General features: G+C 41.7%; 1 protein-coding gene, 1 long non-coding RNA gene and 1 pseudogene across 3 annotated transcripts in view; 1 reads left to right on the forward strand and 2 right to left on the reverse strand.

The window, feature by feature from the left end:
- BASP1 (brain abundant membrane attached signal protein 1) overlaps positions 1 to 24,616 on the forward strand; it is a 77,907-nt gene that overhangs the window by 21,211 nt on the left and 32,080 nt on the right. Inside the window, exon 1 of one of the 2 annotated variants that reach the window (XM_066244020.1) lies at positions 9,540 to 9,744. The exons of the other annotated variant lie outside the window; for it this stretch is intronic. The gene's annotated coding sequence lies outside the window, so the exon portion shown is untranslated. Of the gene's footprint in view, positions 1 to 9,539; positions 9,745 to 24,616 lie in introns of those variants that run through there. 2 annotated transcript variants of the gene reach the window in all.
- Positions 1,306 to 9,105, reverse strand: LOC136320423 (uncharacterized). The gene is made up of 3 exons (XR_010728334.1): positions 8,126 to 9,105; positions 1,960 to 2,017; positions 1,306 to 1,822 (listed from the first exon to the last, which is right to left on the reverse strand). It is a non-coding gene; the product is annotated as an uncharacterized lncRNA (long non-coding RNA).
- LOC136321143 (U8 small nucleolar RNA) lies at positions 1,802 to 1,961 on the reverse strand (annotated as a pseudogene).

Genomic DNA, 24,616 nt, shown 5'->3' on the forward strand with positions numbered 1-24,616 from the left:
TCTATTTATTTATTTACTTATTTATTTACCCAGAGTTCACCTGATAGCCTATATCATGAAGGGAAAATATTTTATTGTATAATATTTTTAAATGTTCCCCTCAAAAAAAATATCCTGCACTATGCTTAATGTTTTATTTCCCTCTAAGACAGGGGTTGGGAACCTATGGCTCGCGAGCCAGATGTGGCTCTTTTGATGGCTGCATTTGGCTCACAGACAAATCTTTAATAAAAAAAATAATGTTAAAAATATAAAATATTCTCATGTATTACAATCCATTCATTTCCTATTGCTCATGTTCATGGTTGTGGGTGGCTGGAGCCAATCACAGCTGTCCTCCAAGACAACACCAAATTTTTATTGGATAATGCATAACGTACACGGGTCGTTGTATGGCTCTCACGGAATTACATTTTAAAATATGTGGCATTCATGGCTCTCTCAGCCAAAAAGGTTCCTGACCCCTGCTCTAAGATGTGTTATTGTTCCTTCTCTTCTGGTTGGCTGACACCACTTGTCTCCTTGCACCTCCCCACCCTCAAATTTTGCTTCTCCACAAGGAGATAATTCCAGACCAGACCGACAAGTATTTCAAGCTTGATTTCAATTATGGGGATAACAAGTGTGAAATTATGAGATTAAAGTAAAATAAACCTCAGAAGAAAGCCTAAACCTCTTTTAATGGAAATCAGGATTAAATGCAAATTTTCATCATGTTATGTCAGACAGTCATAAATGGTTTGAAAGGATAAAAAAATCTGAATGGATTTGAAGATTTAAAAGAAGTTTATCTGAGTAGAAAGAAAAGATAGTGATTGGTGATTTCAGTTGGAGGAAGTTGTTAATGCTCTAGACCAGAGGTGGGCAAACCGCAGTTCTGTGTCAAAGCTGACCTGCCATGTGTTTTTGTAAATAAAGCTTTATTGGAACACAAACATGTCCATTGGTTTTCACATTATCTGTGGCCATGTTCTTCAGATAATAGCAGAGTTCCCAGTGCCAGACAGAAATCACACGGCTAGCAAAACCTAAACTAGTCACTATTTGGCCCTAAGTTATAAGCTTTTCATTAGATTGCATATTTTTGAAAGCAGGGATTCTATATGTATTAACCTTAGTTTTTAATTTCTATTTTTAAAAAAGTATCATTACCTTGGAGATGATAGAGTAATAACAACTTTAAGAAATATAGTATGGAAATAGATTTATGCAGTGGGTGGTATTTTAAAACTTTCTACCTGTTGTTACATGTGCCTTTTAGGCCAATCCTATTTTTCTCAGCATTCGAAGAAAGATGTATGTCCTCTCTTCTCTCCCTGACCTGAGTCCTTCAGCATGCCCCCACCCCTGCCCCAGGAGGGAGCTGTATGCTGCAGGGTGTCAGGCCTGTCACCTATCCCCTCCCCGTGGTCCCCAGGAGCCATATATGGCACCTTTGAGTCCGTCTTGATTGATAGCTGAACAACTGCCAGTTGGTCGATAGCTGAACTGCCCTGGAAGTCTTTTTGGCTCAGGTTGCCTCTACCATTCTCAGTGCCTCCAGCTTTCCTGGGCTTCCAGCCAGCAATCTGCAGGCCCTGGAGCCAGCTTTAAGCAGCTGCCAAGAAGATGTAGGGTGTCCATGGCCAAACATCCTTTAGGCAGAAATGAGGGAACCCTTGACTTGGGCCGAAAAACAAGGTAAATTTAAAAGAAGAACACCTTAAAATACAAATATTTCTTATTCTTCTTCTGTCAACACAATACTCAAAAAGTCAATCTTCTGCACAGCAGGGTTTGTTTAAAGCATTTAGAAAGAGGACTCAAAGGAGAGAGTGAAGAGCTCTGTGATGGCCACTCTTTTTTTTTTCTCAAGCCCTGATCACGCAGAAACATTAATCACGAATCATGCGATCTCCAATCATCATATTCTAATCTGTCTTCCGGAAGGAGGAACAGGTAAGGATTATCCTACCTGACAATCGTGATGGCCACTCTTAAGTCCCACAGGTGTCTGGAGTCTCCAGGTTGAAAACACCTGTTTGTGACACAAGGGGAAAGGCAGCATCAGAGCCTGGGGGCGGGGTGGCTGTATATTTTGAATACACCTTGCCCTAACGGGCATTCATTCTGCCCAGTCCAAGGAGAGGCTTCTTGTATCTTCCCCACATCCTCCACCAAGGAGACTCTTCCACATGCCCCAGTGCCAAATTGATTCTCTGGACCACATTAGTTTTACCTTTTCATAACAACGCTTTAGGAGAACTATAATATGATGGTGCCTGCAATTTGTAGGTTGATAAAATAGATGGCCTCATGAGAAAAATTTTATTTCTCCAGTAAAAATCATTATTGAAAAATTGTCCTTTAGGAAATTTGGTATCCTTTACATAAAGGAATATAACAATACATTTTTCTTAACATTGATTGCTAGGATGATTTATCCGTCCTGATACATTGAAAATGTTTGCTTCAATTAGAGAAATTAATAGTCCATAATATTTTAATTTTTTCTATTGGCTTCCAGGAAGCTTCGTGCTAAATTCCTTGTGCAAATACACACACACACACACACACACACACACACACACACTTCAGGTTTGTCATTATAGCTATCTGTGCCTTCCCACAGTCCCAGATATAGTGCTTAACTCTTATTTTATCTTTTCCTTAATGGCCCTTTTGGTGGTGCTGTAAAATTAGTTCTTCAGGACATGTTTTCTGGATGTGTTTTATGAATTGACTAAGGGCTTTAAATACGTTTCTTATAGAATTCTAAGAACAACCAGTGTGGTTGGGATTTTCCCATATTTCAGATGAAAAAAACTAAAGCTAAAATACAGGAAGAATTGCATTCAAAACCAAAAAGCTAGAAAGCGGAGATAAAGTTAGGAATAGAAACCATTACTAGATAAAAACCAAGCTTGTCAACCCCATTACTGAGATGTACTATTGCCCCTGGTCATATTTTGTTGGAGTTCAACAGATATCAAAGAGAACTGCAATCAGTTTTCCCAGAGGGAACCGAACTCGTGAAGCAGTATTGGAAAAAACAAAGTCAATTCTTGTCCCTAACCAAATACATGCAACCTAAAACCATTTTGCACCTATGAAGAATTGTGTTGAAGCTCTTGGGAAATGGGTTCTCTTAAATTTTTTTGGTTACACAGAATTTTAAAATTCAATTGGAGGACAAAACCCATAAAAATCAGCATAGTGATGATTGATAGATCCAATTGTTAGGCACTTAAACTGAGGAAATATTTTAAAAGATGAGAACTATGTGGTTAAAACTGTCACAGCAGCGTGATTAAAAGTAAAAAACAGAAAGGAGGAAAATTGGCCTTCAATAGAGGACAAAATGCTTAAGCGATTTTGACTCAGCAATAATGCTGTGTCTTAGAATTCAGATAGATGCAGAAAGATGTAAGAACCAATGTTATACAGAAAACAGAACTTTTGTGTTGATTATGGGTCCATTGGTGCAAAAAGTAAGTTAATATGAATGGAGTAGTAGGTGCTCACCACAGGCTAAAACCTCCTTGCTCTTGCCATCACCTCAAAAGCTTGTGGTGGGGGAGGTCTTTCTCATTACAAGTGGATGAGAGTGGCTTGCCCCAGAGACAGGGGCCAGTTGCCAAAGGGTGCCAGGGCTGGGGCCACATTGCTCATCCAAATCGAGCCACTAATTTAAAGGTGAAGAAGCAGAAAAAGGCGAGGAACAAAAGTGCAGAGTTCAAGTATAGAGTGCAGGGAAAGCTTCTGAGGAGTGATGATTTCTCAGCCTAGAACAGGTCTCCTGAACAAAGCACAAGGTTATATATTATTCTCAAAATTATTCAACAGGAAACAGTATAACATGGTGTTAGAAAGCTGAGCAACCTCCACCCCACCTCTGAAATGACACTAGTTCTCAGTGGGAGTGACGTGGGAAGAGTTGGGGCTAAAACCTTGCAAACAACTTCCCATGTATTGATTTCAAGCATCATGGGACAACAATATACCTCCTGTTCAGCAACTTGCTTTAGGCACTTAAGTTGCTTTTAACACCTTTCCTTATGTTTGATTTTGATTAAATAAACATTTTAATTATAATAGAATTGCTTTTTGTTGTTGTTGTTGTTCCAAGTCCTCCAGCAACAATGACAAGAATCATGATTTTCTTGTTCTGTCAAATACTCTGGTCCACCACTGTAACATAATCATAGATGGCATTGAGTTCCCCTTAAAACTACTGATACAATAGCTGTTTTGCTTATTTCGTTTTGCTTTGTTTTTGAATATCCTCAACTGTTGATGCTAGCTTTTTCCCTCAATATACTTGTAGCCTAGCTTCTCATTTCTTACTATCTTACCTTTCTGGTTTGGAGACTAGTCATTCCTTCTGACATTGTGTTGAGCTTTTCTGAGATTCTTAGGCTTTGGATGCAACTGAATTATGGCATCTGCAAGTCTCTGGGAGTCCATGCACAGTGCAGAGTACAGTAGATGCTGGAATTCGGGACAGCATTTGCACTTGGAGAAGTCGGGGAAACAGCACCCTTAATTAATTCATAGTAGAAATGTGCATCTTCATTTTGTTTGACAACCTGCCTGTGCACTTACCAGTTTATTTTGGGCACCATTCTCTGCATTGGAGTGAAAGAAAAAGACATTCTTTACCAGTGGAGGCTGAGAGAAGAGTCAGGTGGTAACAAGGAATGGGGCGAGACTGCGCTGTGTGACTCTGGAATTTCTACAGTCTCATTTATTCAGGCGTTGAGGCAGGTGAATGTTCTACAACATTCTTTGTGCCATTGTAAAGTAATTTGTTTTTTGAAGGATTTAATGGATGATTACAGGGGAAGGGCAGCCAAAGAATAAAGGACTGTTTTCCCAACACTGAGGTCCCTCTGCTCTAATCCCCTGCCTGGTGTCTACAGAAACAGGTAGGCACTATCTGGAAAAAAGTCCTTGCTCGTTACTGAGGCAAGCACCCTATCATTGGTTTTGTGTATTTTCTTAATAGAAAGTGCAGGAGACTAGAACAGCACCTTAGGACTGAGCCTAGGTGGGGAAATTGTGGTCGATGACCGGAGAAGGGAGTTGGGAATGAGAACTATTCAGGTGGAGTATAAGGTTGCTTTTTATCCACCTTTTATCTCGGGCAAACATGTTCTTAGCGCAGTGCCAAGGCCAGGTTGCTCCTCCCATTTCCAGGCCAAGGCTTCGTAGTAAACACACATCTGCTCAGATTTCTCTGCTATCCTTTTACAGGACATAAAGAGGAAGTGAAAGGAACTGAAGCTAAGCTGTTTTCTTCCCGTTGCTCAGTGTGTAGTAATAGAGAGTGGAATTCAAAATCCCCGACATTCATCTTTGGCACTGCTCTTGAAGCAACTGCCTAGGTTTGTGCTATAGCTGAGGACGGTGGTCACCGATGCTCAGGGTGCATCGCTGACCCCTGCTCGGCGGAGAACTCTGTTGAATTTTTGTACCTCCAAACCTGCTGCCTGCTACAGACATCTTGAACCACAGTGAGAGGCGGTTCCCCTCGCAGCACAGGCTCTTAAAAAAATCAGATGTCTTCCAACTTCATGAGCTTCGAGCTCATTTTGACATTTGGGCTGTTGCAGGGCTGCTCTGCGTGCACTATATGATGTTTAGCAGCAGCCCTGACCTTTACCCATCAGGTGTCAACAGTACTCTGTCCCCTTGCAATCTCTTCCTCCCAAATACCTCCAGATATTACCTATGTCCTCTCGGGCACAAAAGAGCCCCTGCTTGAGAACCACCAGATGAAACTGAAGAAGTTCTTTCACTTGTTCATGTGAACGGTCAGTTTGTAATAATGGGGCGGGGGAATGAAAGAAATACTATACACATTTTAATATTTTCATTTGGTTAAAGTCCTAAATGTATTTAGGGGGGAAAGCTGTACACTTTCATGGATAATATTGGCTGTCTGGTCTTGAGCTTGCAATTTGTAGATGCAGCCTTGTGGACGAATTACAGCAATTCGGTCTTCCAGCTGACCTTTACCAGTAGAGCTAAACTGATCAAATTCTCTTCATGGGTCTCCAAGGGTTCGGGTTAATTCAGTGTTCCCTAAATAGAAGCTAGCCAAAACTATGTCAAGCAAAGGCGGCTGTGGCAACACTAGAGTGACACTGCTGTCACAATGCTTTTTGCTTCATTCATGTTGGTCTGCATTTTTCATTTGGGATTTCAATCCTCTTTTTACTATTTAGGGGGAAAGGATTGGGACCTGTGGAAGATGCCAGGCCTCAGTGGGTGATATGGGAGGTAGAGAAGGGAATCGTGGGCGACTTTTGGAAATGAGATGAGCTCTATGTAATTATTGTGGACTCTCAATGGACACAACAGATACTATTTGAAAAGGTGAACACACAACAATGTTTTTGTAAACTGACTAATAATTTAGGTGATGAGGTATCCATTATATTGCAAACAATTCTATGGCCAATACTTTAGCAGAAGTCAGTAGTCACCGAATAATGTACTCTTTTGATAAATATTTTCATAATTCAGGTTATGATTCACTGAAGCTAATTATGTAAGTAACTGAAAATGACAATAGAATTGATTTTTACAACCCAAGAAGTCCAGCATTGTTTATTTAAAATATTTACTTCATTTGAAGAGTAATACAGTTTTTATTTCTATGATGTAATGTTGAAAGGTAATTAAATGTTATAAATTGAACCTTTCCCATAGGCTCCAAGTCCATTAGGTTATACTCTAAACGGCTTGTGACATCCACCATAGCTAATATTAACAATTTTCCAGTCTGCACAGCTTCAGATGCTTAGTCATTAATTCCTTAAGTGTGTGTTTCAGAAGATGTTAGATGAACAGCTAAAAATATCACCAAATTGGACTTTATATAGCCATGTACTGAAATGTAACAGTTTGGCCACTGTTTGATACATGTTTATAAATTCTGGAAAAGCTTCCATTCTTCAAGTTAATAGCACTATCAGCCAGTTACATCATTACTTCATTTAAAAAGAATGCCTTAAAAAGTTTTTAAAAGAACAACTAAATCTTATTGAAGACAAAATTGAGGAGACCTGCAGTCTCATTGGTGTAAGCTATGGCCTCTCATTTCTATGGTGACGCATGACCTCTATTCTGATCACACCTTTCAAAAGCTTGTTTGCTTCATAACTTAGCTGAAAGCACTGAGGGTACCAAACATTGACTTTTATGTTGCATATTTTTCTTGAAAAATTAGGAAAGAGAAAACAGAAAATAACATCGGGAGCTTATCATGCAAACACAGTAAGATTGTATGGTTATTAATTTTAAGATGATTTACATGCCTGGAAGATCACAGGGCTAAAAACTGAATGCTAAGTGAAATGATTAACTTATTCTGATACCATAACAAATACACTCAATAAATGCTTTGGGTGTAAAATTGCAAATGTCCATCTAATTTGACAGGGGAAGATTTAGAGATTTGCCCACAATGGTTAAAAATTATATAACCTCGTGTTTTAGACTTAGGGTGATTTTTCCCTTTCAGGGGACATTTGGTTGTCACAGCTAGTGGAATGTATGTGGTGGTGGTGATGGTGTGTATAAGTGTGTGTTACTGGTGGGTAGAGGCCAGCAATGGTGCTAAACATCCCACAGTGCGCAGGACCTCCTCCCACTAACAGAAAATTATCATTCCCCAAACAGGAGGCAGAGAAATCCTGCATCTAGCCTCATAGGTGGTGTGCTGGAACGAGGGGCACATATTGAACATATTAAATTATTGAATAAATATTTATATTCAAGTTAATAAAATGGTTTGGAGGCAACCTTAACTGTAGTTTACTTTCCTGCTCTTGTACCATAATTATTTGTTATTCATTTAAATGGCAAAAGGAGGAAAAAAAACCTAAAAAAACCCCACCAACAAAGTCCCCACGTTTTTCTTACCACCCTTGTTTAAAATGTGGACATTTCTAGCTTGTATACATCTGTCTAATTTGATACGGCAGCATGTGAACTGTGAATACTTGTTCATTTGGGTACACTAGTATTTCCACTGCAAAACCTCTGGCTTGGTACTGGGTTGACACGGCCACGCCACTTAATTAAATGTAGTTAATTTCGGATAAGTTGTTTTTCTGTTAAGCAAAAAAGGACTTACCTTTCCCTGGTTGAATGCAGATCCACTTGCCACTGGCGTCTATTCCCTTAAATATGATTACATTTTATCACCCCGATTTTGGAGGACAACCCTGCCCCTGAATCGAATCGATGCCCAGGTCAGGAGGGCAGATCCACCCTGAGGGTAAACCTCTACCAGTCATTTTCTTTGCTGGTATACCGGCGAGCATGAAAGCAATCCACGCGCAGCTAGAGGGCGCCCAAATGCCGCAAATAAAAGTTCCGAAGGCTCACGGGTTTTGCTGGAAGATGAAATTGGCTTTTGTCTAATGAAAGAGCTACCGTTGTAAACGATGTCCTGCAATGTTATCTTTTGCATTTGCTTCTTGCCAACAGATAAACAAGGTGAGCGTAGTTCCTCACCTTGGTGGTTACTTTCTGTCCGGTTGTTCAACAAAGAGGCAGGCCCCAGGACTCCCCGACACGCCGCAGTCGGCTGGCCCCGGCTTTGACTTGTGCGCTTCTCTGAGGGTTGCTTCGGCTAACCCAGTCTTCTCGAGAACTGACTGTCTCCATTATATCAGAGAAACACGCATATACAAAAACCCCGACGTTTCCTTTCCTCGGAGTCTTGTCTTTCCTCTCTCGCTCAAGTCCCCAGAGCATCCTCGCAGGGCGATGTTCCGCCCGCCCCGCCAGTTGGGTCTTAAGTCCTGGTGCTTGCCCGAAGCCGCAGCCTCCCCTCCCAGTTCAACCCGGGAGCGCGCGAGCCTCCCACCCAGCGCGCTTAGACAGCGGGACACCTCCCAGAAGTGCCAGCTCTGGGGGGCCATCCTCCACCCCGCCCATCCTTACGAGCTGAGGGGAAGCCACCGGTTGACCCCCCCAACCTCACTGCCTGCCAGGGTATAGGCATCTCAGCCGGAGGTCGCAAGCCTACGGAACTGGGGTGCTAAGAAGGGTATCCTGTGGCAGGGGGCATCACTCATCACCTCGAGGCAGCCCCTTAAGTCTGAGAGAGAGCAGGAGCTTTTCTAGGCTACTGTTCCAAACGGGAGAGAGAGAGAGAGGCTCCCCCACGGACAGCCCCGGCACAGCGGGGGAGGGGAGGCACCAGGGCGGGGGGCCCAGAATGGAGGGTGGTGGGGAGGGAATGGAAAACCCACATAAAGGGCAAATCAAGAGAAGCAGGAGTACAGGGATGGACGGGTAGGGGAAAGGAGGGGAACCGCCGGGTTGGAGAAGGGAGGTGACGGGGGCTATGATGGAGGGGAGGAGATTTAGGGAGCGCACGGAGATGGAGGGGAGTTTAGGGAAGGCGGGCGGGGCCCCGGGATGGAGAGGAAGGAGGGGAGGGAGGCGGGCGGGGTAGCTGGGGAGCGAGGCTGGGCGGGCGGACGCGGCGGGGGAGGGCGCTGGGCAGGAAGGGGAGGGGGAGCGCGAGCGCAAGAAATGCAGAGGCTGCAGCGGCGGCGGCAGTAGCGGCAGCGGCGACGGCGGCGGCGGCAGCGCTCCAACTCGCTCCTCGCTCCGGGCTCCGCCGTCGAGCCGGAGAGAGAGCCTCCGCCAGCGCCCAGACACCCGGCCAGACGACGCCAGGGACCCGGGCCCCTCGGAGGCACCGCGTTCACCCAGGGGCGGCGCAGGCACCCAGAACCGGTAAGGAGGCGCGTCCCAGTGGCCCCGTCCCACCGCGAACCAGGGGCGCCGGCAACCCCGGGGGCCTCCAGTTGCCTCCTGCTCGGAGCTCCGCTCCCAGGCCCTTAGTCCTCTCTCCGCGCTGCTGCTTGGGTGGAGAGGTGGTGGTGGCGCAGGGCTGGACTAGACGACTCTGGGCGTGGGGTTCCTCCACGAGGACTCCTTCGCACTTCGGGGATCTGGGATGGTGGGGGGGCCTTCGAGGTGGGAGGCTTCAGCCACCCGCAGGGTGAAAAGGATAGGAGGGATAAAGAGTCTGATAAAACCGAGTTGGGGCGGGGAGTGGGTAGCGGGAGAGAAGCTGCTAGTGGAAGAAATTGCCGTACGCGAAACCTTTAAGCATAAGGAGTCCCTAAGAGAGCGTTTTATATCTGTCATCGGAACCTTCCACGCCGGGAAGAAAGCGCTTGGTGCTAGGGGCGCAGCAGTAAAAGATGGAGGGTGGGGATGGGGTGGGGCGTGAGTAAGGGGAGAGCGAATATGGGGAATCTGGTCTGATCAGAGGAAGGCGGTGGGTTTTTTGGTTTAGCAGATGGGTTTCCCGGACCTGTGGGACTCCTGAATCTTGGCTTGGGGAGGCCAAGGAATGCGAGGTTCACAGGACAACGTGTCTCCAGAAGCACACACGAGCGGATCAAATCCCCAGCCTCGGACGTGGCTGAATTGCATTCCCACTAACCTGTGGGCCGCCGCTGAATATATCATTTTTTCGAGTCTTCGGTGCAGTGTGCACCGGGCGTCTTCACTCGCTGCCACAGCCCGGAGGGTGTGAGCTTGAACCTGACCGCGCGCGGCCCCTAACGGCCCAGCCCCGCTGTGAGCAAAGGTTTGGGGTTTTGCAGGTTTTGCCTAAAGCATTCACTCTCAAACCCGCTGCCCGGTTCCTGTCCCCCCCCCCCCCCACCTCCGAAAAATAAATTGCAGAATCCCTGGATCGGATCGTACACACAATGCGCGGCTACAAACCGCATTCTTTTCATGAATATTCATCGAACGCTTGGCTGGGCTCCTTATCTGCTTCCCCAGAGATATTTCCGCCTTGAAACGAACTCCGTGGACAGCCTTTGCTTGTGTAATTTTCACCCTGCTGAAATTAGCACAACGTACATTGGGTGCATTTTCAATACCTGGAACAGGGTTGACACACCTCGGTTTCCCGCGAGGCCAGTAGCACATATGTGGCGGGTTAAAATCAAACACTAGCACCGAGGTGGTCTTCCTACCAAAGGGGTGTGGACCAACACCCTTACCCACCTTCCCTCGGGATTACAGCCTAGGCTAACAGATCCACACTGCTGCGGGCAAAATGAATGAATCGGGACTGTAATTACCTATTCCTTTGTCTTGGTGTCGCGCATGCGCGGGAGAGCAGGGTGTGGAGGGCCCGGGCAGCAGAGTCTGATCTCTCCATCACCCACCCACCCACTCCCTTCCGAGGCTGAAGAACAAAGGCGTTTGCCTTAAATGTTGCGTAAAGCCCTGGGGCGCAAATGGCAGTCTCCCTCCCTGACCGTCCCACCTCCCACCCACCCCGTGTATGTTTCTTTCTTTATCAGGCCGTCTCTCAACTTTGGCTTTCTTAGTGATTTCAATGGACTAAAATAAGATTAGCCTTTATAATGAGGGCAGACTGTGTATTAAATATATTTTTAATGGAGCATTGTTATTTTCCTTTCTAGTGCTGTCCATTGTCCTTTTCCTAGTAACATTGCACTACAGTGATGGTGACTCTCTTAATTTGCATCAATTAACTGTCTGACAGATATTTTGCTGCTGGTCATTTGATTAAGGGACATTGGTTTCACTACTTGGGAAAAATTGAAACATCTTTGCGTTTGTAAGGAACAAGATGGCCTACAAAAGCCAGAGTGAAGAAAATGGTTACCTACCTGGTCAGGAGCCTAACCCTTTCATTTTTCTCTTCTTACCTCATTTTTTTATTAGGAATCCGAAAAGGCAAACCCCATGGAGATGAAAATCCACTCATGGGGGAGGAAAAAGGCAATGGACTATTGCAGTGAATGTGGTTACGTTCATTGTGCATTTTCTTTCTTTTTTCTTTCTATATCTAATAGAAGCCATAATAGATATACCTTTGGCTGATTTTGTTTCCAGTAATGTATTATCCAGGTTATGGTTTTTAGATTTCTATTTGGGCTACTTTGTTTTACCATCCAAATGGGAGACATTGTGTATATAAAATAGGAGCTAAATATATTTTTGCAGTGGTAAATATAAGAATTTTATGCTTAAGTATCCCCAGTACACTGTGGCAGGACAACACGTGGCAGGAAAATGGAAATCATCTCTTTTATTCCTTCTGATAAAAACTTGAACCTATAAAGGGTCTCTTCTTGGTAGGATGGCTGTCTGACACCTGCTTCATTCCTTAGTATTGAGGGGTTTATTATGGTTTTAAGGCTTATATGTAGTTTTTCCTTTTTTTCTCCTTTTCTTGTAAATTTTTTTAAGAGACAGGTGAGTTGGAATATAGTCCGATAGCAAATATTGATATATATATCAATATACCTCAAATTCAACAAATCTTAGGTTTTTGAGCAAAATAATTTTCAAATAGAATTTTTAAAAAAGATCAGTTACCTTATTCTTTTAGCCAGCTCTATTTTTGTAAAGCCTTAGCAGGTGGAGAAAGGAAGCTAATTGGGCCTTTTGACAAAAATGTGCTAACAGTGACAATATGGACAGTGGCATTTTTGTGCTTAACTAGTGTTCATGCTTTCATTGTGGCCTGTGGAAGAGAACCCTTTCTCCCCCAAGATCACCCTAATTAAAGCATCCAATGGAAAGAGCTCATTCAGCTCAAAGGGCTCCAGCTCCCTGTTCTCAGAGGTGTCATTATTTGTTTGTGTGTATGTGTGTTTAATTCATGTTAATAACAGTTTTAAACCATTTTCATTACATGGCCAAGATAAGTAGAGTATAAAAAACTTATATTTGGGTGAGATTTGATTCCTGTAAAATAGATATCTTTGTTTTTCATTGTAGTTTTATAAAAAATTGCAAAACTCACAACCATTTTTGAAGCAATGAAGTTGCTATGTATATATACTATATATATATGATATATATACACTTGCTATAAAATACATCTTGTTAATAATATAGAATTAAACTAGTTGGTATAGAATGTCATTTTATGGGGCTTCATATTGGGCTTTGGAAAATAATTTTCTTTCTAAATAAAAGGGAGAGCCTATCTAGTCTACTAAGAAGCTCATTTCTGTTTTCTACCCAAGTGTGTCCCTAAAACAAATGGGTTTCTTTGAACATCTTAAACTAAGGTGTTCATTTAGAGGCTTAAAAACTCACATTAAGCCCTGCTGAACTTTAAATGCTTTAATAAACGATGTTTTCCAAATAAAGGATTTATAAAATTGTTTTGTCTTATTTCTACGATCTCTTGTAAATTTTTGTTTCGAAAATATTCGGTAAAGGCCCATCAGTTATTACTTGTTAAAAGCATTTGCCTTTGGTGTATGATTCTGTTGAAAGACATGCTCTGGTTTGTTTAGGCTTTTGTTTTTCTTATGCATAGTTTCTTAACCTACTCATTTTACACCTTCTTTATCAAAAGATTAATACCTTCTTAATGCTCCTTTTAGCTGTTAAACTGGAAACCAGGTAAAAATCTTGGGTACACAGACAAGGGGAAATGATGTAGAATCCTCATTTTATAAACTTACTGATCTTTCATTTATTCCATCTCTTTAAGACTTAAGGTAACTCATTGCAACATGAAATTTACTCTTTGGCTTAATTATGGTGGATAAATATCAAGAAATGACTTTGAGATCAGAATTAAAAAAAAAATACACTCTTTTTTTTTTCTTTAGAAATTAAATTTAATGGGGTGACATTGATCAATAAGAATACGTAGGTGAACATCTTATAGCATTTGCACTGTTGATCGCAATGTGTGCCCTTCACCCAAAGTCAAATCATTTGGAGTACACTCTTGAGGCGTTTGGGGGAGATTTTTTTGAGGTTTCTTAGGGCATAGTGGAAAGCAACTGGGTTTGGGAAGTCTCTATGCACTGGCGGGGTCACTTTGGGCAAATTACTTCAAATCTCTCTGTATTACTTTCTTCTGTTATAAAATTGAAATAGTAATTCCTATTTTCAGGCTATATAAGGACCATACATATGTGTAAGAGATGTGCATAAGGGCAATGGCTGGCCCTTAGGGGCCCCTGGACCTCTCAGTCTGCATTTCAATACATTCAGTGTTATTGATCTCACTAACTTGTTTCTGTATATTGAGCTGTGTTTTAGTTTTATGCTGATTAATCAATACCTTAGGGCTCTGGGTGTATTCAGTCAGAAGTGGATATCTCATTCTCAAAGATACTAATATATCATAATCCCAAACTTCTGTTCTTATGGCTATAGATATTTGAAATTCTGAGACACTGCATGAGAATTTAATCAAAAGTAGACTGAATGAATGAATGATGGCCACTCATTGAATTCCCCATGGCTTCGTACGTAACTCAAGAGATGTTCTTTTGAGAAAATACAGGGGTAGTTTTAAAACCACAGACGTTCCCAGCTTGCCAAAGGAAGGTGTTTGTATAATGCCATTCCCATCGCAGCTATTAAGACAGACATCTAGGTAAGTGAGAAAACATGTCCAGTGAATCCTATCAAGAGTAAAAGGCAACCATAGAGCTAAATTCTTACCAGGATATAGTTAAGTTATAATTTTGAGAAGACACAAGCCCAAGAAGCACTGTGATTAAACAGCATTCTTTTTTTCCCTCTGGAGGTCAGAAATGGGAAGTGGATACCGAGAGAACCTCGTAGTGTGTTTTCCTTCTCACCCTAAGGATTTAGTAAAAGGTGAAAGATTGATACGCTATGAAAATAAACCAGAGCATATGTACCCTACGGATTTAAATAATATAAAATTCAGACTTTCCAAAAGCAGTAGGCTTTTTTGTTTTAACAAAAAATCAGAGCTATCTTGACTAGCCAAGACCATAAGTGAGGGGAGGTTGCGACTGAGCAGGCTTCGAAGTCTAGGAATAAATTCCTGAAAGCTGTAGAGACTGAGAAATAGAAACCATCTGCTAGCACCACAGGGGCACAGGGCATAAGGAAACATTTCAAAATAATATAAGAAAATGGTGTTTCAGTGGGGAAGGTAAAGCACTTCCCCCTTATCACTTAAACATTCTATGAACTTTGTTGAGTTGATTTTGTGGTGGTGGTGCTTGTTCATTTTAGGCGAGGGTGGAAGAGGTGGGCTCATTGGTATGTTTTTTGGACTTTTCTCTAATATGTACACTGTGCAGGGAGTGTGATCGAGAAACATGGTTTGGAGGTTAGGTGTGGTGGATTTGGACTCTGGAGCCAGATTCACCGGGTTAAGAATCTTGGCTCAGCCATTTTCTAGCTGTGTGAATTTTGGCCAGTTGCTTAGCTTCTCTGGGCCTCAATCCCCATCTGTAAAATGGGGGTTACAATACAGAGTTATTATAAGGAATAAGTGAAATCCTTAAACACTTAGGCATTTGTGTTTTCTCTTTTTTCTTTTGTGACAATGCCTCACACACTCAGTACATCTTACTTATGCACGTTCATGGTAAAGTGGGTTGAAGCCCAGATTTCCTGAGTTTATCTGCTACATCTGCGGCTGTTCACGTGCTTGCTCCAGAGAGGTCATATTGCCAGATAGGCTGGGGGTGGGAGATGCCTTGAAGAGAGTAGTTGGTAGGACATTAAAGTTTGTGGTTTAGAATAATCCTGACACATGATACTTGAATATGTGGCCAAGACTCTTGTCCCAGTTTCAATAGTCTAATGTGATACAACCCCAGCCTCTATATGAAATTGGCATTGAAATGAAGGGAAAAAATCTGAAAGTCCTTGGACCTTCAGAGACCTTCAGGGAAAGGCTCACTCAGAATAGACTTCATTCATTTTAATTCCTGAAAGTAGTTCAATCAAGGGTCATTAATTAGCATTTTGAAAAGAGTGTCTTAGTCATTAGTACTAAGATTGATATAAACCAATTTACATATTTAAAATTCCAAGAACACCTTTCCACATCCCCACTACCTCCATTCTGAAGTAAAGCTTGTTATTATGCAGGAATGTAAAGGTGTTGTCACCTGTTGCCACTCTTTGGAAGTAAATATCTGCATGAAGAACTGCTCCTTGTCCTAGTGAACATGAGCAAAATCCTTAAGTCATACCTTTTCTAGTGTGATGACGATGATGGCTGCTCTTATAAGGACTGTGGGTAAATGTGGTGCATTTGGTTGGCTCCCTTCATTTTCTTCATTACACTTCACTGTTGGAGGTATTCATTCAAATACCTTACCTGTAATTCTAACTTTGAGATAATCAGATACTTGTCAGCCATCTTCTAGCTATGTAGTCGGGTTATCTGATTAGAAATAAACCAAGTCCTAAGTCTGTTAACTGGCTTTCATTCTGCCTCCATGCGTGCGGGATTCATTTGCAGAAACTTGGTGGAAACCACCCAGGTTATTTCCCAACAAAGCCTCACTCCTACTGTCCCTCCCTTCTGTCTAATTGAGTCAAACTCTTACTCACTGTCTGTAACTTAGAAAACAATTCCTACCACTTTTTTGAATCCAAATCTGATTCTGTGTGTCTCTCGCTGCCACCCTCTCTCCTGTCTTCAGCAGAAAGAACTTCTGCTTTTTGATACAAGACCTGTGGCCCTCGTCTACAGTTCCAATCTGCTACTTCTTTACCTGCAATCTTCCCCTCAATTTAGCTCCCTTTGCTTCTTACATTATAGGCACACGATTTTCTTCTTATGCCAAAGGATTGTGCCATGTAGCAAAATAACTTTGCTCGTAAAACTAAGTTTTAGTGCCATATGTTTTGTTTTCCTCCTAAAACGAACAGTGGTAGAAGGTTGGGGAGCTGCGGGTTGAGGGCACATGTTTGAAGAGAAGGCAGTTGGTTTTATACTAATTTGGGGGCTACACAGCAAGTGGAATAGTAAAGCGTCAGGCCCTAGAAATGTTCGGGAAAGTCTTGGGAAATCCAGGCTGCTGTGTTGTGGGAGGTGATGGGTGGACCCTGATTACCAGTGTTATGGCTCGTTGGTTTGAGAGCTGCATAATACATGAGGTTTAATCTTTTTTCTTTAATTATCATTTATAGTACATGGGGTGATTTAGAGGATTTAGATGGCTCTAAGTTTCTGAAATAGTCATTAAAATATGGAACTGAGGCACATGCTATTAAAACATTTTGCAAAGCTTAATATTTAGATGTTTGAAACTGATGTTCACAATGTTAACTGTTTTCATTTGTATTTGGAACTGTGATTGTTTTAGATAAACACATTTAAATTTCATATTTTAAGATGATCACCTTTAGACATTTCAATAAGTAGAGAATGAACTTTGATGAATTTATTTATTTTTTCCCCAGGGAAATCAGCAAAAAAAAAAAAGCTTCACAGTTTTTATAATGCTTTTAATTATTACAGTTTTGCAGGTTCAGAAAAGGACATCTTCCTAAAATAAGCCCAAGTTAAAACCTCTTTTTTTAAGTCTCTGAAGAAATAGATGTTAGAAAACAGTTGTTCCTGGTTGAGCTGTCTACATTACAAGTTTCCTGAATTGCCTGGCAAAGTGATTTTGAAAAGATCCACACCATGCACCCGTTGACAGCCATTCAAAGCAACATTACCACCTAGGCTAATGGATTAGCCAAGGTAAATAGTAATAAGATCTAATTGTGGATATAGTATATTAAAAGGGAAAACAACAGCCACCATCTAGTAACTGAGAACATTCTTATTTCTTCAGGATATGTAGAAGAAAGTTCTCCTTAGATTTGTTGGGTCTTTGCAGAACACTGTCTTAAGCCTCTCTGAGCTTGTCTTGGAAACAGTAGGGGCTAGGAATATTTGCTGTCTTTGACCTTTACAAATGTTCTCAGCTGTTTCAACAGAGGATAAACAGCTTCTTTATTTGCCTTTGGCATATTTAAGATGATGAGGAGGGGGAGAAAATCTAGAGAAATAAGTGATTTGCAGTTGGGGAGATTTGAGGTAACTTTCTCCTTTATTCTGCATTTCACTAATAAGGTAAGCTAAGGTTATGTGACTAAATACATTGTTATGGTTAAACAGGTGTTCTGGAATATTCTCTGAATGACTCATTTTCTTAAAGAGAAAAGAAAGAATTTCAGCTAACAATTGATGGTGACAAATAGCCCCCGGGTCTTCTTGTGATAACCCAGCCTTGGTGAATACCACTGTATTGGCAGGAGGGTTTATTGTGGCAAAAGCATTTCCTCAGTAGCCCTGGTGATCTTTGTTGAGACCTCCAGCTTTGAAATCCCAGGGCTTACCCAACTGGACTGTAGAAGCCTGGTTCCAGAAATTTCAGTGTTTGGTTTTTCAGACAAATAGCAACAAGTGTTTGTCCCGATGTTCTCAAAAAGGTTGTTAAGACAAGATTGATAATGGTTTCTCAGGTATGTGTTTCTTCATGTTACTCACATCTAAATGTTACTTAACTGTTCTCTCAAATCCGGCCCCATGGTTGACTAATGAAAAGTCTCACTAAAGGTTTCATTGGTAAGAGACAAAATTAATAGCTCACTTTATTCACCTCTACTTTTTCTATTCAAGCTGGCTTTGTTTCTACCATCTAGAGAGCTTAGCTTTGATTTCAGCTGTACTAAAGTTTTCTGGGTGGGTGGTTGTCTAAGGAGACCACAACTGGCCACAATGCAGAGCAAAGTAACTACACAATGGAATTATAACACATGATTTCACTAAGGTAAGAAATGTGGTTTTAGGTGCAGTACACTCCCAATGGGAAAAGTGTTCTAGGAATAGTTCTAAGGTGTTATGTGTAACTTACTACTAATCCTGAATGCAGAAGGTGTAATAAAAAAGTGAACCTAACAAAAAAATGAATTCTCAGTAGTCTTCATATCTCTCCTCTTCATCCAAACAACCATGTTAATTAGCTCTTCCTGCTTAAAAAATGATCACTTTGTTGCACTATAAACTTTAATGCTGTCAATAGTAAAACATTTGTTTTGACTGTGTTCTCGCTTCCAGCAACAAATATTAGAATGCTCAGAGAAGTGGTGGTTAGAGGGAGGAGTTGGCAAACCAGGACGAATGCACTTCTTTAGACCGAGAAACTCTACTTGCAGATCTCATTCCTGTATTGATCCTTATTGGCTAGGTATATCACCAAAGATAGGATCCATTGTCATTTCTGTAGTGAGAGCCAAGAATCTCACAGAAAGGGCAAGGAAGTCCAGGATGATGTCATAGTGCAAAAAAATGTTACTGCTATTTCTTAGGGGAGTGAAAAAAACTCAAGCCAGTTTTGAGTTGGGCATGATTCCTGCTGGAAGAGGGTGTGAACCGGGGGAGACATAGCTGAAAAGCAGAACAACATCCAAACTCTTAGGGTATTTAACAGTTGTTAACTTTAGCAGCACGCAGCATGGCAAACCAGCAGGCCCTGACACGTTGGCAATTGTTTGCATAGTTTACCTGGTAGAGAAAATATCTAACTGCTAGAACAAATGTTTTAGAGCACTAATATGCACCGTGGTTAGTGTGAGGTTTAATTGGCCGGGACGCATTTCCATTTAAATCGGATTCTGATAACACATTTAACTACTTCCCTTCCTAATTAAATAGTTCAGCCATGAGACAGGGAGGGGCCCTGTGAACAACAGCATTCCTTATTAAAGACTGAGGTTTTTAGAAACCCTCCTGAAAAGGAGGAAATGGCCATGCTTGAGGGAAATTCAGCACGGTGATTTTGCAGTCTCGTGTCTGGATGGAGAGAGGGGAACACCATTCTTTATTTTCCGAGGAATGTCTGTATTCCCCTTGTGCGGGCAGGGTTTCTGGTAAGTACAATGCAGGAAGCGATACGACATTGTTCTAGGTCAGCCATCAGTGTTACCTCTTGTTTCCCAGCCCCACAGCTCCCTCGTCCAGTGGTTGCAGGGGTGAAAAGAAAACAGCCCATGAGTGGAGGAAGTGAAGGGGGAGGAGAGGCTGGAGATGCGTATATGGTTATGTAAGTGGTGGAAGGCTCTGGTGGTTTGTGCCCGTGGTAGTCTATTAGCACTGCCATAATGAAATATCGCAGCCTGGGTGGCCTATGCAACAGAAATGGAGTTTCTCGCAGTTATGGAGGCTGGACATCCAAAATCAGGGTGCTGACAGGTTTGATTTCTTCTGGGGCCTCTTTCTTTGGCTTGCAGAGGGCTGACTGCTTGCTCTGTTCTAACATAGTCTTATAATCTGTCTGTTTGTGTCCCTGGTGCCTCTTCCAATATGTCCTAACCTTTGTTTATTTTTTATTTTTTATAAGTGTTATTGGATGAAAGGTTCACCCTAATAGCCTTATTGTAACTTAATCATCTCTTTTAAGGCCGTATCTTCAAATCCCTTCACCTGTTGAGATACGGGAGTTTAGGATTCAGCAAGTGAGTATTGGAGGAATACCACTCAGCTCATCACAGTTTCCATTCTATACCAAGGAAGGTGATTCACAGTGAAGAACAGTTTGAAGCTTCTGTGCAAAGTGCTGCTTCCCGTGTTCCTGTCGTCAAGGAGGGAGTGGGGAAAATCAGTAACACTTGAGACCTTGGCTTTATGCTCACAGGTTCATGGGGGCCTAGCATAAGTGTCTCACCTGACACATGATGCGGAGAGGTTAATTTTGCTAAGATTCACATGGCTAGAAAAACTAGAGCCTGACCTGGGATTCACAGCCACGTTTCTTTGGCTTCATTGTCCTCCGAGGGTGACAAAGGGTGTGTGCAGGTGTCATTCCCTCTGTTGTACTCATGATGGACATGGGTACATGGAAGAGGGCACAGGATCCTTTTTAACATGGTGCTTTAGGCAGCTGTTACCAATCAATAGGTATTAACATATAGTGAAACTCATTTTTCATTCCAGCACTATATTGTACATTACCGCGCTTTCCTTCTGCCTGAAAGCTTTTTCATTAAGTTACTTATATACACAAATTTTACAAGAGAGTGCACAAAAGAAAGGAGAAGGATTTACTTAGTGTATCTAGTGTAAAGAACTAGCTAGTCATGAGTAAATTAGTTATTCTGAGAAAGCCCACTTTAAAAACTCCTACCAACAGTGGCAGTGGAAAAGGGCCCTTTTTATTCTTTCTAGATGGGAGAATTGACAAGATGTGCAGCCCTGTTTAAAATTTTGTTCTAGCACTCATGTTTATTGGAAGAGATTCACCATACAGAATGCTTTTAGTGGACAAGTCTTTTTGAATGGAGACTTGAAGACATTAGAATATCAAGGCTTTAACAAAAGCACACGTGGGAAGAATGGCTAGAGTTTTTCTAGGCTTCTATACAGTGGAACACTAAGTAGGGGGAAGTAAGAAGTGCTAGGAATCACATGAAGTCTTTGATGACACAAAAGTCAAAGCTAATGAATTTTGGGGCCTTTCCAGGCAATAAAACAAGTAGTGATACTTAAGGGATTCTTTGAGGGGCATTCTCAAGAAATGTGGATGTTGACACTTAACCCTTTTGAGAGGCTCTTTTGAAAAAAAAAAAGCCATTTACAACTTCTCGGGGTGCCCTCTCAAATGATGCAATTATTGCTTTCTGTTTCAAATTTCAGGTCATGTCACATTGTGTTATCTATGGCAATAAAAACATTACCTCATTAATCCACAGTCTAATTGAATATAACAATTCAATTTTACTGTACTAGACACCACTGGCCCCAGAATAATTGAAAGGTGGTACTGTTCAATATCTCCCATAAAAATTTTTACTGGTAACTTATTTTCTGCACAAAACATGTGATGTGAGTTACTGTAGAATATTTTATTTTAACTCTTTAATTTGTGAAGCCTCTATTTGCAAGCCAGTGTCCATGGTCTTCTTTTAGTGCTCTCTCTGTCTAGCTCAATAGCACTTTCTTCCATTCAGAAAGCAAGACTTTTCCTGGTAACAAATATCTACCAACTCTACTTTGCAATTATCTCGCATATATGTCTATTTCCCTTGTTGAGGAAGAAAATCTTTCCTTTACCTTCCAAGGTTCTTCTGGCTGGTCTCATAATCAAATTGAGATCGATTAGAATTAAAGTTTAATAACAGGAATACCACCTTCAACTAAAGACAAAAAGAGATGTTGAGGATAGAGATTCAGTTATGGGAGGTTACCAGGAAAAGCATAGGTAACAAGGGCAAAATTGTTATTTAGATTTAAGTCCATGCCTTTTGCATTGATAATAATTTCTAGGGATTTAAATATCTTCCTGATATAGTGAGAGAAACATCTTTACAAATAGAGATTTCCGCAAAAGGTCCTTTTACAAAAGCTAACTTTTACTTGATTTTCAGAGCTTCTCCTATGTCTACTGTTTATTAAAATTAGCCAGCCTTAAATAATCAATAGCCCAAAGAAGCACATTTTTGGTTGGTAAACTCTGTTCCTCTTCACCCACTTCTAAGCCATAAATCTAGTTCAAAGCAGCTATTCCTGGCTTTGATTACTGCCCCAAACTCAAATCTAAGCATGACATTCCTGTGCTTAAGACATTATATCACGACCTTCTGTCATTCTTAGAATAAAATATTAAAATCCATTGGATCTTGCATGTTCGCCTCCTGTTTCCATCTTAGACTCCCCTTTCATTCCCACTCTTACCCAACCCCTGTTCTCCAGCCACAATGCCTGCCTTTCAGTTCTCCAATGCTCCAGGCTCTTGCTTACTGTTCCTTCTGCAGGGAATATTCCTCTTCCTTCCCACTGTTCAAGTACCCTTCAGCTTAAATGCCACTTTTTTTTTTAAATGAGAGACAGAGAGGTAGACCAACAGGAAGTGAGAGAGATGAGAAGCATCAATTCACATTTGCATCACTTTTAGTTGTTCATTGATTGCTTCTAATATGTGCCTTGACTGGGTTGCTCCAGCTAAACCAGTGATCCCTTGTTCAACTCAGCGACCTTGGGCTTCAAGCCAGTGACCTTTTCTCACACTCAGGCCAGTTGTGCCTGTGCTCAAGCTGGCAACCTCGGGGTTTCCAGCCTGAGACCTCAGAGTCCCAGGTCTACACTCTATCTACTGAGTCACCATCAGCCAGGGGAATGCCACTTTCTTTTTTTTTTTTATTTTTTTTAATTTTTTTATTTTTCTAATTGGTTTTTTTAGCGAGAGAGGAAGGAAGAGAAAGAGAGTAACATTGATTTGTTGTTGTTTACTTATTTAACTATTCATTAGTTGATTATTTTCTTTTATTATTTATGTACAGTATTGCTTTTTATTTTTTATTTTTTATTTATTTTTTATTTTTTATTTTATTTTTTTCATTTTTCTGAAGCTGGAAACAGGGAGAGACAGTCAGACAGACTCCCGCATGCGCCCGACCGGGATCCACCCGGCACGCCCACCAGGGGCGACGCTCTGCCCACCAGGGGGCGATGCTCTGCCCATCCTGGGCGTCGCCATGTTGCAACCAGAGCCACTCTAGCGCCTGGGGCAGAGGCCACAGAGCCATCCCCAGCGCCCGGGCCATCTTTTGCTCCAATGGAGCCTTGGCTGCGGGAGGGGAAGAGAGAGACAGAGAGGAAAGCGCGGCGGAGGGGTGGAGAAGCAAATGGGCGCTTCTCCTGTGTGCCCTGGCCGGGAATCGAACCCGGGTCCTCCGCACGCTAGGCCGACGCTCTACTGCTGATCCAACCGGCCAGGGCGGGAATGCCACTTTCTTAGAAATGCTTTTCCTGACTATCTCTACACTTCTTGTAGCACTTGCTATTTTTTGTCCCGCATTTAGGAAAAGAGGAGTGGATTATTCAATGTCTTTAAAGACAAGGAGGTGTCAGTTTTTGACCCATAACAATGCTTTATAACAGTTTTGATATATACCAGGACATTTGTTCAGTGTCAAAGGTTGCCTACAGTCTATTATATTCATGGAGTGCCCATGTCTTTTGAAAGTCACCTTTGGCAGCTGAGATGACTTTAGTTTATGGACAGTAAATTTTACCTCATCAGTTGTACTTACTATGAAGATGAATATCTGATGAATTCCAATTAGTGTAATGATTCTGTTTCCAGGCAGTAACCTTAGTAGTAATTGTTCTAAATCCCTGAGACATTACAAGCAATTAGTACTAATGGCGCATACATCTAAGTTTCCTTCCAAGGTAGAGTCTAAAGGAAGAATGAAATTATATATTGTTTGTGGGGAACAAATATATTTTAACATGGACTCTTCCTGAAAGTAAACCACAAAGCGTTGAAACTGGGCTTTACATTTACATTTCTCATCCCTTCTTCCAAGTCATTGAACACAATGGGTCCATTCCAGATCCATCATCGTTAAGCAACTTAACCAATGCGTTTTTGTAACAGCCTTTGTGAAGTAGTGAGTATTTGGCCCTCAGATGAGCATGTGGTTTAAAATCTTAATTTATACTTTGGTTGATTATATGTAAATCTAACAAAATAAATAGGGATCTAGTCTTGATTCTATGCTGTGACCACATACTCTAAACTGTGAGTTCTTCTAGGCCAGAACCTTGCTTCATTCATCTTGGATGTCAGTTTCCAGCACAAAACCTGTGGTCTGGTATTGGGTTGAAGGCCCAGAAGGGCATGTTTTATGGCGGCCTTGACCTGGCACTATACAAACAAGGCAAATGTCAGAGTGCTGTTCCTCGCTTTACTTTTATACACAGGAGCCGGCTTGTAATGAGCCTTTTACAAACATCACGGTGTTTTTGAGGGGGAGGGGAGGAAGAGCACAATTAAGACAATTAAGACAACAGTTGTGATTTACT

The sequence above is a fragment of the Saccopteryx bilineata genome, chromosome 1, assembly GCF_036850765.1.
Source record: "Saccopteryx bilineata isolate mSacBil1 chromosome 1, mSacBil1_pri_phased_curated, whole genome shotgun sequence".
Classification (NCBI taxonomy): domain Eukaryota; kingdom Metazoa; phylum Chordata; class Mammalia; order Chiroptera; family Emballonuridae; genus Saccopteryx; species Saccopteryx bilineata.